A 15,194-nucleotide genomic window follows, 5' to 3' on the forward strand; every position below is an offset into this window, starting at 1 on the left:
ACATAATTGGCTGATTTTATACAGCACTTACATCTTTTAGTCCACAAGTATATTACTAAATGATAGAGAACATCTAATACAACTGTTTCTACATAACTAGGAAATAAACTTCTAAGAAAGAAAGATTTTATAGACCCCATCTTTTGTACCCAACCCCAACAGTCTAACTCTAGAGGATAAAGCCAATGACTCTCCTCACAAGAGCTCATGACTAAAGTTGCTTTGCTATCAAAATCTGTATTTCTGATCCGTTATGAGCATTGAGACAAGAATCAAATATTTCCAAAGAAAGAAGCACAATGCACGTTGTGATCGCCTAGTCAGTCACGGCGAGCACTGCATTCAAAACTATCTCATCCGGGAATTAAATAAGGTCAGCCACATTCATTGGCATTGCCTCCACGGCAGGCAGTATTGTAGAAAGTCTCCATATCAAGAAGAATCCTCTTGTCTTCTTCAGTAACAAAGGTTATAGCCACACCTTTCCCCCCAAATCGACCCCCAATGCTAATTCTGTGAATATAGTTTTCACGATTGGTAGGTAGATCATCGTTTATAACCAATGACCTTTGTTGCACATCAATCCCACGAGCCAACAAGTCAGCAGTGATCAGAACACGGCTTGACCCTGATGGGAATTCCCTCATGATAACATCTCTTTCCTTCTGGTCCGCGTCACCATGCAGAGCGGGAACTGTGGAGTCCCTGGCATGCATTTCCTCAGTGGGCCAGTCCACTTGGCGCCTTGTATTGAGAAAAAGAATGGCCTGGGTAATCGTCAGTGTCTCATACAAGTCACAAAGTGCGTCCAACTCCCATTCCTCTCTTTCAACATTAATATAAAACTGTTTGATTCCTTCAAGAGCCAATTCTTCCTTTTTCACCAGAATTCGAATCGGATCTCTCAAAGACTTTTTGGTCACCTCCAACACATCAGTTGGCATCGTGGCAGAAAGCAACACAACCTGAATACTTGTATTTAATTTTTGGAAAATTGCCAGAAACAAATCAGTTTCACAAAAAGAGAGATGTTGACAGGAAGCCAGGAAGGCTGGTCAACAACCTTAATTGCTCTAACCACTCACCCTTTAGTTGAGATATTGTTAGCTGAAGCAGCTTCCACCTTGGTTTGTCCCATTAAGTTTCTGTTATTTCCTGCCTAAGAGCTACATGTACATTTCTGTTTATCCTGGCTAAGATGTTTTCCCCAAAGCCTCAATAAAAGGGATGGCAGAGCCAGAGCAGTTGTTAGTTCTCCCACTAGAGGTGGACTACCGCCTGGCCCCCCATTTCGCCAAATTGAATTTCTTCAAGTCTCCATTCATTTGTGTGCGGCCCTTCTCCAGAACTCGAACCCTGAACCGGAACCCTGGACCACGCTGGACGTGAAAAGGGATTCCTACATTCTGGCGCCTACCGAGGGACTTCTGGAGGAGAAGGTATTTTTCGCCTAAGAGCGAAGGAAGGAAAAAGTACACCGAGGAAAGGTGTGGAAAATTCACCAGAAAAAGGTGAGGGAAGTTCACCTCACACAAAAGCCCACGGCCAGCTGCAGAGTCACGAACTGTAAGTAGGGTGGGAAAGTCTTTTTCAGCCAGGCTAATGGGGAAGAATTAGGTTATAAATATAAAGAAAACTTTATTATAGACTTTTGGTTTGCATGCTTAAAGAATGTGGTTTCTTGTTCAAATTGGAATCTTGATTGGTATTTGGAGTCTGAAGTCTGTAATAAGAAGTGAAACTCCACTGTTGAAGCCGCCTCTGGTGCGGAGAAATTCAAAGGTGGCAGGAGAGGGCAAGGCTATCTGTTCTCCTGCAATGAGATTACTTAGGGTTTCATTTAAAAATTATAAAAGAATTCGCAGAGAGATGCAAGTCTTGGCCAAACTGGGTGTTAGTTATTACTTTGGAAAGCGAAAAAGAAAGAAAAAATTTAAGATCTGTCTTTATCTTTTAAGCATGAAAAGAAATTCAGCCAGATCTGTTGCTGATGCTTCCACATGAAGGAAGGGAGACACGTGGAGATCCAGTATGGAGGCCCACTCTCCCAGTGTGCTAAGAAATGTGGTAATTTACATTTGAATAAACCAAACCTGGTTTTCCAGAGCCACTGGCAAATGAAAAGTAAAGTTTAAATTTGCCTCATAAAAAACCTAGAGGACAAAATTGAAGCTCTTAATTGATTATATCTTGTATTTATTCTTAGAAATATAAAGTGTTATTGTGTTATTAATCTAGGACATGCTAAAAATATTTGACTTGCCAGCTTTAAAAGTTCAAAGTGCAAATTAAATTGGGAGAAAAAATAGTTGTGGTAATTAAATGCCTAAAATTATAAGAACTTATTTTTGAGAAAATAAAAATGTTGTGTTTTCTCTAATAATTAGGAATTCAAAATAAGTTGCTTATTATTGGTCTAATTAAAAAAGAGGATTAATTTTGTGATTCCCAACCAAAATTTTTCTATGCAAAAACTGGTTTAAAATCTAATTGATATCTTAAGATAATTATAAAAAATATTATAATCTGTAAATCATATATGGATATATATATATTTGATGGTTTTTACCATGTTAAAATTTCAAGTTCTTAACAGAGATGATTCTTGGAAAGCTCCAAGGGCCCGGAGTAATACAAGAAATTTATTCTCTCTTCTTAAAGAAAATCTTTTGAAATTTAACAGAATATACTTGAAATTGCATGGAAAGCCTTATCAAATAAAAATAAATATAATTTAAATGTTATGAAGGTTTTGGCCCCAAAAAGGGCAAAACGAAGTAACTAAATAATTGACAGCCAGTTTGAAATTGAATTGCCATGCCTAGAGCAAAGAAAATCCTTACATGATATTTTTCTACAATGTCATTATAATTTTTGATATTTTACAACAGCATATACCAAACAAACTTACAAACTAATTCTTTGAATGTTTGGCAGCAATTTAAAAGCAAATGAAAGGATTTAATCCCTTCCACGGTGTGGAAGGCCCCCTGGAAAGGCACTTGAGCATTCTATATTGGCCCTTCTTGCTCTTTTTGCCAAGAGGGACCCTCTTCTCACCATCCAATTGCCCACAGCTGTTGCCTGAGCTCTCTGTTCCTGCTGAGGTTGAAGCCTCATGGTGGCTGGTACCATGGATCTGTCTCTCGCACAATGGCGTGAGCTGGGCCCTCCCTGGAGAAGAAACCTGGGTTCCCCAAGATACGTGATAAATGCCAGGGCCCCGCCAGCAGGTGAGGGGATCCCAAGGCAGGTGCTGGGCATGGAGGCCATAGGGGCATAGGCTACCGAGGAGACAAAACTGAACCTCACATCACCCTGCTTGGCCCCGGAGGATGGCTGGTTAGTCAAAGACGGGTAAGATTCCTCAAGGGAGGAACAACCTAAGACAGGCACAGTCGCAGAGGGGCCATCAGGAGAGAACTTGGGGGTCAACAGAGGTGGGGCACAGATCCTCACCCCCCCCACCATTGCAGGGGCTTGAACACTCGCCCCTTCTGAGAGAGGTCTCCTGCCCCATGGCTGCTTCGTGCTTCCCATGTCTAGCTCAGATCGGGACCCAGGTGGCCAACAAAGACTTGTCCAGCTCAGATCAGGACCCAGGCAACAGAGACTTGGCTGACAACAGCTGCCCTATATCTAAATCCAGTCTAATACCAGGAATGCTTAGAGCCTTCTCAAGGATGCAAATAATCCTTTGCATTAATACTTACAGGGTAAACTAAGATTATTGTTAGAGTATTAAATTTGACAGTAAAATAGTCAAGTTTTCAGATTAATTTAAATTGGCTAATTGAAATAAGTGAATATTCAAGAAAATTTAATTGTATTGGACAAAAATCTGTTTCTAAATTATTAACTAAAATTTCTATTGGAAGTTCATTCCATGGTAAAATTGCTTAACATGCAATGAACCTAAAACAGTCATATTTTTGTACAAAAAGTTAAAATTTAAAGTGATCAAGACTGCATTATAAAAATTTTCCAAAAGCCTCCTAATAATTATATCAAAAAAGGGGGATAGTGGAAAAATATTATGTAAGGAAAAATATCCAAAAAAAATTTTTTTTTCTTTTTTTCATTTGTAATACTAAAGGCAGGACACCTATGAAAAAACACACATGGTGTCAGAATAAGCCAAAGGAAAATCATTTGGGCTCAAATAAAAAGGATCCCAAGTAAAATTTATAGAAAAGATTCCTTTATTAACTTTTGGTCGAGAATGTTTGTATATTTTCAGAAAACAACTCCAAGACCATGTGGATTCCTGCAACAGAGAGGAATTAACAGGAGTGCTCCAGCCATAAAGACAAAAGAGAAGCAGTTCAGAGATGGAAGACACTGACGACACCTTGCTATGCTAGCAGTCAGCAGCTGTGCGTCGCTACAGGTTGCCCAGGACCAAACCAGAGGTCGGACCTGCATTACCACCATCTGTCCACCATCCAGATACCATTGCTGACATGTTCTCAAAAGACTGTTGGACATTGAAACTGGGATTCAAAAACTGTTGGCCCAGAAAGAAACTTACTGCAGACGGATTTCATTTGACTCTCAGCATAGCCATTGTTGCTTGTCTCATTTTTTTGTTCTTATATGTTTATTTCTAGTCTGCATATGCAAGATTTTTTAAGAAAAGAAAACGGGGGAGATGCGGGAAACAAATCAGTTTCACTAAAAGAGAGGTGTTGACAGGAAGCCAGGAAGGCTGGTCAACAACCTTAATTGCTCTAACCACTCACCCTTTAGTTGAGATATTGTTAGCTGAAGCAGCTTCCACCTTGGTTTGTCCCATTAAGTTTTTGTTATTTCCTGCCTAAGGGCTACATGTATATTTCTGTTTATCTTGACTAAGATGTTTTCCCCAAAGCCTCAAATAAAAGGGATGGCAGGGCCAGAGCAGTTGTTAGTTCTCCCACTAGAGGTGGACTACCGCCTGGCCCCCCATTTCGCCAAATTGAATTTCTTCAAGTCTCCATTCATTTGTGTGCGGCCCTTCTCCAGAACTCGAACCCTGAACCGGAACCCTGGACCACGCTGGACGTGGAAAGGGATTTATACAGAAAATCTCATAGATTTGATCCTTAAATCCCCGGCTCAACATTTCACCTGCTGCATCCAAAACAAACATTTTGATCGGTTTTGGAGAAAGATATCGTCTGTTTAGCATAGCAAACACTCTCCCTGGTGTACCAACAACATGTGGTGCTTCGGCCTGCAGTGTTTGCATTTCATGGCGAACATCGGTTCCACCGATGCAGGCATGACAAGTTGCTCCCATGTAGTCTCCAAGTGCCAGAATTACCTTTTGGATCTTAAATACAAGGAATCACAGCTCTCTGCTGAGTAGCTGAAGGCTTCTCAAAACCATCAGCATGGATGCCCCGGGAAGAGACTCCTTTACGTTCATGTTGTCAAAGTTACCAACAATCTCATTCCAGCTGCTCTCGACGACACCATCGGGGTCCATTCCCTCTGGGCCGCCCTGTTCTCTGTTACAGTCCGCGGAGCCACCAGACAGGTTCCGAAAAGCCACTCAGCGCCCGACTGAAAAGCGCCAATTTGCATTTTAAGAGAGCAACTAGAATCATTGCCGATCCCCACCCCAAATTTAAGCATAAATGGATCACCAGATGTTACTATTGTTTTTGGACTAAACACACCGACTGGGCATACGGTTATGTTTTCTCTAAAGAGGAAAAATATATTGAAAAACAAACCCAATTGGCTTGTATTGCTCTTCTGATAAATCATGTTCCATTTCAACTCACCAACTTATGCCAAACATGTCATACTACTCAGAAACAAAGGGGAAACCTGAAACTTTCCTTCAGCGGTGACAGGCATTGAGTGTAACAGTCTATCAGGCCAGGACTGAATTAGAAAACACTGACATTATAGTTTTGTAACATTTGTTTGTATAATGCTCAAATATCTCTATAGGAAAAATTATAAAACTAGCTAAACCCCTATTAAATGGATGTCCAAGATAATGCTTTCCATTTATTATTAAAACTAGAGGCCCAAAGCACAAAATTCGTGTAAGGGACTCGGCCCTCACAGTCCGACTTCATCCACAAGGTCGTCAGGAAGGACGTCTGGAAGGTTGTTTGGCTGTCCGGTCTAATTAGCATATTACGCTTTTATTAATCTAGATGGCTTTTAGTCAGACACCAGAAGCAAAATCAGAATTCTTTAAAATAAGCAAAACATTCTTAGCATTTATTACAACTGTTTTTAAATCCTGATTGTTTAGATTTTTACTGTAATTCCTATTCATAAAACCATTTTCATGACTTACTAACAAAAGTCTTTTTTATCAGATTTCAGAAATGTACAAGGTTAAGGCTATGGCCTTTGATGGATGTTACCATGACAGCAAGACTGACAGGGACCAGACTTCCTTTTCCCTCCACGCTGAGGAAGACTCCGTTTGAGGAAGATTCACAGGCAGCCCCAGAGCAGGTCCATCCCGGATAAAGAGAAGAAGATCCCTGGGCGGCTCATTGGTAGAATCATTCTGGAGAACAACCATGTCATTAACACCTACTCATGGATTTTATTTCCCGTTGTGTCTGTTACATTAATTTGTTTTACTGGGATATACATGCATGAAGAGAATTCCCAATACATAAAACTTGTTTTAGAGTCAGAGTGTATCAAACAACTGACTATAAATTGGACAGTGCTAGATGGAACTGAGAGTCAGCAGCCACGGCTCCTGGCCTAAAGAAGATTTGATAGTTGACTGACGTACATCCAGGAGCGTTTTAAGGTCTTAGGAGGATCTGATCCCATAAATGAGAGTCACAGGCATTCGTATTATGGAAAAACAATTTCTACAGGGAAGGGCTTTGTAACTGCTCATCTGGACCCCCCCTTCTTTCTAAATGTAAATTTTCTGTGTTTAACTAGGGAATAAAACCAGACTGTGACAATAACATAAGGGACTTGGTTCCTTAGTGGTAGCCAAGTGCCAAAGCATCTGAGCTGAATCCTCCCAAGGACGCACATCACCACGAAGGTGTACTGTGGATGCTCACACAGCTGCGCTTCCCCAAAGACCTTCCCTCCACCACCTCCCGTCGTGGCTTTTATCTTATGGCATTGACACGCCCCTTATGTTATCGAGTCCAAGGGGTACAAAAAACTGTAAACTTCGCTCAGTCTTCCCATCCCAATATTCAAGTAATACGTCCCATTTCAATGGCATCGTATGTTTTGTAGTTGAGTAGAGTTTTCATAGCTTTTGGAGGTATTTAATTAGTTACTTTATTTACCAAATGTTATTGACCTGCAAGAACAGTGAGCTGGTAGCTAGACGAAGTGACAAACGCAATGGGTGTTAGAGCAGAGGTATGCACACTTCCTGAGTTCTGAAAAGGGAACCAAAAGAAGGAAAATGACATCCATGCAGGGAGGTGGGCTCTCAATTATAGACAACTGAAGATGCGTCCAGACGTGGTATTGAGCAACAAGTTGAATAAAATTTATTTATCCCATAGTAACCTTTGGTAACTTTGGTTGAACCAAGTAAATCAGGTCAAGTGGGTATTAAATAGATGTTTTTTAGGTAGAAAAACCTCCAATGATCCGCAGTCATTTTGTAGACTGGCAGTGTGCATTCTTTTGTGTGGAGTATTTTGTGAAAAAGACTCCATTTAGAGACAAGTCCTTCATAGGAAGTATAAAATATTTCCCTTCCTATTTTGATTCCTGGGGTTGAATTAAGGGAAATAAAGATGGAGTATTCCTTTCAGTGTTTTGTCATTCATTTCACCATAAAGCAAACCAAATTGATTTGAATTCTTTCATGTCAGGTAAAGAGGCAAATAACTTCTTCCTTGTTTCCAATAACATTGGCCTTGATTCTCTGCCACGAATGACATAGCATTCCAGAAACTTACGTTACCCTTGGGTGTGAAGGATTTAAAAGCAAATTCTTTTTCTGTTATGACTTCCCTCATGGGTGGGTTAATTCTGAAATATTTCATTTTCTTTAATTTTTTTAATTTTTATTGATTTCAGAGAGGAAGGGAGAGAGAGAGAGAGAGAGAGAGAGAGAGAGAGAGAGAGAGAGAGAGAAACATCAGTGATGAGAGAGAATCATTGATGGGCTGCCTTCGGCACACCCCCTACTGGGGATGGAGCCTGCAACCTGGACATATGCCCTGACCAGCAATGGAACCGTGACCTCCTGGTTCACAGGTAGACGCTCAACCACTGAGCCATGCTGGCCAGGCTCATTTTATTTATTGGTACAACTTTTCCAATTCTTTCAAAACTGTCCAAGGGCTATATTTTTCTAGGAAACGGTCCAAACTTGAGCTAATATAGTTTATTTAAAACTTTTCTCCATTTAATTGTAGATAGATCATAAATAAAATTTATAACTATTTAAGTTTTTAAGCCTGATTTAAAGGGGATAGTATTTCCATAGGATTATATTTTTAAAAGACAGAACAGAGTAATATTTTAGGTGGTTCTTTAGGACTTCGTTGCAATGATTTAAGCAGAGCACTGCAGTTGGATTAACATTTCTGATTCTGATATACTCTGTATGTAATTGGTGGTGTTTTTTTAAAAGGACAAATCTATAAATAAACAGAACAAATTTACACTCTTCCCTTCTTCCAACCCTGGTTCTTTTGCCATTGCTGCTTTTCTTCCGCTTTGACTTATAACATTCAGGATGTCTGATGCTTCCGCTGGGCTTACCGTTTCACAGTTTTAAGTCAGACGCATGGCTGAGGACAGGGGCAATCTCGGCTACAAGGCTCATCTCTCTCGCACTCCACATGCACTCGGCATTGCTCTTGAGCAGCATTCACACACAATTGTGGGCCCATCAAACATAACATTTGTTAATGTCCAGAAACGCAGGCATTGTATTCTTCAGTGATAAATGTCTAACACTGAGAAATGAAATTTGTTTACGGCTCAAGGGAATTATTAGAGCATTCAGAATGAGCTTCTAGGATTTTAGCCAATTTCTTCTCCTCAAATTGGTGGCTTGTGAAGTCTCTGAGAACAGAGCTGTTCCTGTGAGCTTCATTTCTGTTAGGGAGCAACACAGTTTCTGGTTCAGTTCTTATTGCAAGAAGAACGAAATGCCATTTACATGGGAAACGTATGAGTGACAGACAGCACATAATGGTTACCTCACTTTGATTTTCACTTCATTTACTGATCACAATCCGAAACAGACTGTGTGTGATTGCTCACTGAGGGGTAAGTTGGGATAAAATGCAAGGATATCAGAAAATACGCTGCTTTCTAAGATTAAGAAACAGACAGCCAACTCTAAACTGCCTAAATACAGAAATGGGCTCTTTTGTAGGACTGCTCTGGAAAACCTAAAAAGAGATATGTTTTTAACTTTATAAAAATTTAAATTCCGATTGGCAAAAGAAGAATCCTCCACTCAGAATTAAATAGCTAACATTTTAATGTATGGTCTTAGAGTTTTTCTGTGCATAACGTATTTTTTCTAGTGGAACCATTTATTACATTTATTACTTACATTTATTAATTTAACACATATCATAACGAACACTGTGCTGAGGATATGGAAATGAAATATGGACTTAGTCCCTGACTCATTGAACTGCCTTCTATTCAGAAATGTATCTAAATTAAGCCATTTGTAATCAGACTTTCTTCTCTGGATCATAAACAAGTTTCTTTTACTTTACATTTTTTCATAAACAATTGTTATGCCATTCTTTCCCAAGCAAACTAACTTAAAAATGTTAAGAAGGAAGAGGGAGAGAGGGATAGAAACATCAATGATAAGAGAGACTCATTGACTGGCTGCCTCCTGCAGACCCCCTACGGGGGATGTGTCCTGACCTGTAATTGAACTGTGATTGACACTCAACCACTGGCCACACCAGCTGGGTACAAATTAACTTTTAATGCTGTAGAGCAGTCCACTGAATGGGTTCATCTTAGTTTACTTAACCCGCCTCCTCCTGGAGGACATTTGCTTTATTTTGTATGCTATTATAATGGTTTGCAAGTAGCAACATATAGAATATTTAGACATAAAGTTATTTCAGAAACAAATGGAATTCCTAGTTATATCCAGATCTCAGCATTTATTTCCTTTGTCAGAATCCCTGTTTGCAACTAGAATCTGCCATGTCAGACTCACTCACTTGTCTACCCAGCAGCTTTGGATGATAGGTTTCTGTAATTGAAGAAACTTTTTCATTTTTAGTTTATTTTCCCCCCCTCTATCATTTTGTATTGTGCCACTTGTAAGCCTGTTCAAATGACACACACACACACACACACCATTCGCAAAGAATCAAGAGAAGGAGGTGGTAAGAAAATTGCTACTTCAAGTACAATTCTGTGCCTGGTGCTGCTGGTATTTCCAGCAGGCTGTAGTCAAAGCAGCCCATGTTACTATATTAAATTTAACTCATTTATGGGATGGAGTCACCTACTTTGTTCTTGTAAACCTTGCTTTAAAACACTATCACACTGTAAAGTCCTGGTCAATTTCAAAGTCATGTCACTTGCCAATTGCTATTTTGATATCCTTTGATTTAACAAAAACTTGAACCTTTTTTTTTCCTCTTAAAGAGACTGTAAAAGACAACACGTACTGGATGATTAAGGAGAAGATTTTACCAGGCTATGGCCATAGGAAGGACGTTCATTAATGAGAAACGTTTCCAAGGAAGGGGCCCAGACCCGCTAAGAGGCAGGTAAACCAGGGAGTCACCTTCACTGAGGAAGAGAGAGGTGGGTCTTATCTCAGAATCTGTGAGAGCATGGTGGTCCCGTCTCAGAAAACAAATTGGTGAGGGGATGGATTTCTCCACTGAGTACCCAGGGGCTCAGCTAAAGTTCAGTATTGCCAGTGGTCTCCCGTTTCAGTCAGCTGCTAACTCATACTTTTTGCTCTACGATGGGGCCAAGCCTGGAAGAGAGATATCACAGTCACTGAGAAAAATAATAATAGTTTTCTTTGGAATAAATTGATACTTAATTTGTTGTAAGAAACATTGATCTAGGTTTTATGATCAATTAGGTCATTTGAAAGGTGAGCTATTACTTTATATCCTATGGTAATACATTATAGACACACTAGAGGCCTGGTGCTTGAAATTCGTGCATGGGAGAGGGGGTCCCCTCAGCCCAGCCTGCACCCTCTCCAATCCAGGACCGCACGGTGGGGTGTGTGCCCAGGGATTGGGCCTAAACCGGCAGTTGGACATCCCTCTCACAATCCTGGACTGCTGGCTCCTAATTGCTCACCTGCCTGCCTGCCTGGTTGCCCCTAACTGTCCCCCCCCCCCCCCCCCCAGCCAGCCTGATCACCCCTAACCGCCTCTGCCTGACAACCTGATCGCTCCTAACTGCCCCCCCTGCTGGCCTGGTTGCCCCTAACTGCCCCCTGCTGCCAGCCAGGTCGCCCCCAACTGCCCCCTCCCTGCCAGCCTGGTCACCCTTTACTGCCCACTCTGCTGGCCTGGTCACCCCTAACTAGCCCCCCTGCCAGCCTGGTCAACCCCAACTGCCCCCTCTGCTGGCCTGGTTTCCCCCCACAGCACCCCTGCTGGCCTGGTTGTCCCATGCATGTAGCCTGCTATTCAGTCATTTGGTCATCCCTCACTAACCCCCCTGCCGGCCTGGTCGCCCCACGCAGCCTGCTTGTTCAGTCATTTGGTCGTCCCTCACTAACCCCCTGCTGGATTGGTCATAGGTAGCCATCTTGTGAAGGTGTGGCAGTCAATTTGCATATTACATCTTTATTATATGGGATTTTCTATAAGAGGGCTTCAAAGGTTCCTTCAAAAGGGTATAGCTGAGTACTCCCTGCCTTAGCCAATTAAAAGTAGATGAAAGTTGCCATGTCTTTAGCAACATTTTAAAAACATATTTCCTGCTGTGAAGTAATAAGACTTTCTGAAGTTTGATATACAAGACTGTGTCCTTTAAAAGTGACATACTGGTATAGCCCTCACCGGTTTGTCTCAGTGGATAGAGCATCAACTGCAGACCAAAGGGTCCCGGGTTCAATTCTGGTCAAGGGCATGTACCTTGGTTGCAAGCTCCTCCCCAGCCTGCAGGAGGCAACCAATCAGTGTGTTTCTCTCACATCAATGTTTCTTTTTCTGTCTTTCCCTCTCTTTTCCACTTTCCCTAAAAATCAATGGAAAAAAACAAAACAAAGAAGAAAAAAGTGACACATGGGTACCAATCTTCCCAAAACGACGAGCTAACTGAACAAGGCATCCTGAGAAAGGAACTGCTTGCATCCACATTCATTTATTTTACTTTTTCAGAGAATATTAATGCTGATGTTTCAAGGGTTTCACACTTTAAAGAAGTGTTATAAACATAAACCCACAGATCAAAGGAATTTTTAGAGCAATCACACCATCCCAAAATAACTTAAAACATGTTTTGTTAATTAGGTTGTATCTTGGATGAGGTCATACATTGAATGGCGGGTGAGTCACTGTGAAAGGAGGCTTGCTCCAGCTCAGTCACCCTCCACGCACACCGTGGCGCTGCCAGTGCAGGGCAGAGAAACACGGTGGGGTGTGCGCCCATCCCACCCTCCTGCATCTGTGCACAGGCCCTGCCGGGGTGGAGGGCAGCTGTGGGCGGGGCATGGGGATGGGGGTACAGATCCCATCCCACCCGGAAGGAGGCAGAACTGCACGTGGCAAGGCCCAGTGCATGCTCCCTTGTTCCAACACACTTTACTTACAAAACCAAACCAAAGATTACATGATTAAGAACTTCAAAGTGGCCCAACTGGTTTGGCTCAGTGGATAGAGCGTCGGCCTGAGGACTGAAGAGTCCCAGGTTCGATTCCGGTCAAGGACATGTACCTTGGTTGCGGGCACATTCCCAGTAGGGGGTGTGCAGGAGGCAGCTGATAGATGTTTCTCTCTCATCGATGTTTCTAACTCTCTATCCCTCTCCCTTCCTCTCTGTAAAAAAATCAATAATATATATATATATTTTTTTAAAAAAAGAACTTCAAAGTGGTGGCGTGACAGTGCACCCTGAGGGAAGGTTGCACCTGCTAAGGTTCACCCACCTGCTGAGGGGCCGGGGACTGGGGCCGTGACCAGTTCCTCAGGGAGACTGAGTCCCCACCCTGGCCAGGGCACAGCAGTGCTGGTCCAGTGGCCAGCAGGACTGAGCTACCTATGATACTGTTTTTTGAGAAAAAATTACAGAAACAAAATGACTGATTTTTGGATGACCCTTTGGAATAAATAAGTTGGGGACTGGACAGTAGTTTGCTTCCTGCCCTCTGGAAGAGCTTTTAAACTCAATGGTCTTAAAGCAAAAAATAAAGAAAAAGTACTTTAAATAGTACTTTAGGGAGGTCATAGAGGCTACAAGCTCCCAGGGCAAAATAATGGGCTATTCTCACTCTCATTGCCCCTCTTCCTCACTTCCTCTCCTTCTTCCTTTTCTTTACAGCATGGCAGGCATTGCGTTTAGGTTTAAAGATGAAGGACCATGACATTGTGTTTTTTTGTTTGTTTTTTAAAAAATATATTTTATTGACTTTTTAACAGAGAGGAAGGGAGACGGATAGAGAGAAACATCGATCAGTTGCCTCCTGTACACCCCCCACTGGGGATGTCCCCGCAACAGAGGTACATGCCCTTGACTGACCGGAATCGAACCTGGGACCCTTCAGTCCGCAGGCCAACGCTCTATCCACTGAGCCAAACCAGTTAGGGCCAGGACCATGACGTTTTTGCTTGCTATGCTAAGACATCTGGATTATAATGAAAATATCGCAGAGAACACATTGAAAGACTAATTTTGCCCCAGGGTAATTTCTCTGCGAGATGTCTGCTTTTCCCTTGCAGAGCTGACTTCAGTGCGTGCTCGTTCTGTCGGACATCCGGGATTTGATGTGCTGGCACATGGTTTTCCCATGTAAAGGACATGTGTGAGAGTTCACCATTTTCTGAATCCCTATAACATCAATACTGTTGTATATTATTATTATTATTATTTTTTAAATATATTTTATTGATTTTCCACAGAGAGGAAGGGAGAGGGATAGAGAGCTAGAAACATCGATGAGAGAGAAACATCGACCAGCTACCTCCTGCACACCCCCCACCGGGGATATGCCCGCAACCAATGTACATGCCCCTGACCGGAATCGAACCTAGGACCCTTCAGTCCGCAGGCCGACGCTCCATCCACTGAGCCAAACCGGTTTCGGCCTGTTGTATATTATTATCTTGAGTAGTAATTTATAGTAAAAATGAAGAGCACAGTATATTACCAATATATCATGTCAAGTAGATTAGAGGTGGTTTTACTTTATTTTTTTTGTAGTTTTTTCTTAAAGGGCTATTTTTAAAACATTGTTGACAGTATTACAGATGTCCCCCATTTTATTTATTTAAATATATTTTTATTGATTTCAGAGAGGAAGGGAGAGGGAGAGAGAGAGAGAAACATCAATGATGAGAGAGAATCATTGATCGGCTGCCTCCTGCATGCCCCACACTGGGGATCGAGCCCGCAACCCAGGCATGTGTCCTTGATCAGAATCGAACCTGGGACCCTTCAGTCTGCAGGCTAATGCTCTATCCACTGAGCCAACCGGCCAGGGTGATGTCCCCCATTTTAAAGGGCTAAATTTGATGTGAATTCTGAGTTTCCCTGACTGGAATCTGACAGGGAGCGTGTGGGTTACAGTGGGAGGTAGAACATTAGTGAAAAAGAACTTACAGTTGACTGACTGGTTTGGCTCCAGCCTTGTTTCTTCTACTTCCTACCTGTGTGACCTTGTGCAAGTGAGGGAACCTCTGCTGACTCAGTTTCCTCAGCTGTACAAGGGAGTGCTCACAGGCTGGTGAGGATGAAGTGAGGAGCCTATGAAACACCTAGTGCAGGGTGCCTCACAGAAAGGGAGGCCTCAGAGCAAGGCTTCCTGTTATTGTTCCTTTGAAACAAGTGTTAGCCAAGGGCATATACTTTGTTCCCATTTGCTCATGTGTCACTGGACCATAAGAAGCAGCCATATAGGTCTCAATGATCTTGACAGTGAAATCACTTCCTTTGGCGGGTCCTCTGTCCACAGAGCAAAGAAAGGCACAGGCCCGAGCAGAGGTGTGTCCCACTCCTTCGGGCCTCCCCTCCCACCTTAGAGTCAAAGGGGAGCCTGAGGCCCAGATTACTTAAAT

General features: G+C 42.1%; 1 pseudogene across 1 annotated transcript; it reads right to left on the reverse strand.

Annotated features, from left to right (window-relative positions):
• Positions 1-364: 364 nt before the first annotated feature.
• LOC307097402 (eukaryotic initiation factor 4A-II-like) lies at positions 365-5,377 on the reverse strand (annotated as a pseudogene). The gene is made up of 2 exons: positions 5,062-5,377; positions 365-988 (listed from the first exon to the last, which is right to left on the reverse strand). The product of its transcript is annotated as a eukaryotic initiation factor 4A-II-like (transcript).
• Positions 5,378-15,194: the final 9,817 nt, after the last annotated feature.

Source organism: Cnephaeus nilssonii (assembly GCF_951640355.1).
Source record: "Cnephaeus nilssonii genome assembly, chromosome: 3".
NCBI classification, from domain to species: domain Eukaryota; kingdom Metazoa; phylum Chordata; class Mammalia; order Chiroptera; family Vespertilionidae; genus Cnephaeus; species Cnephaeus nilssonii.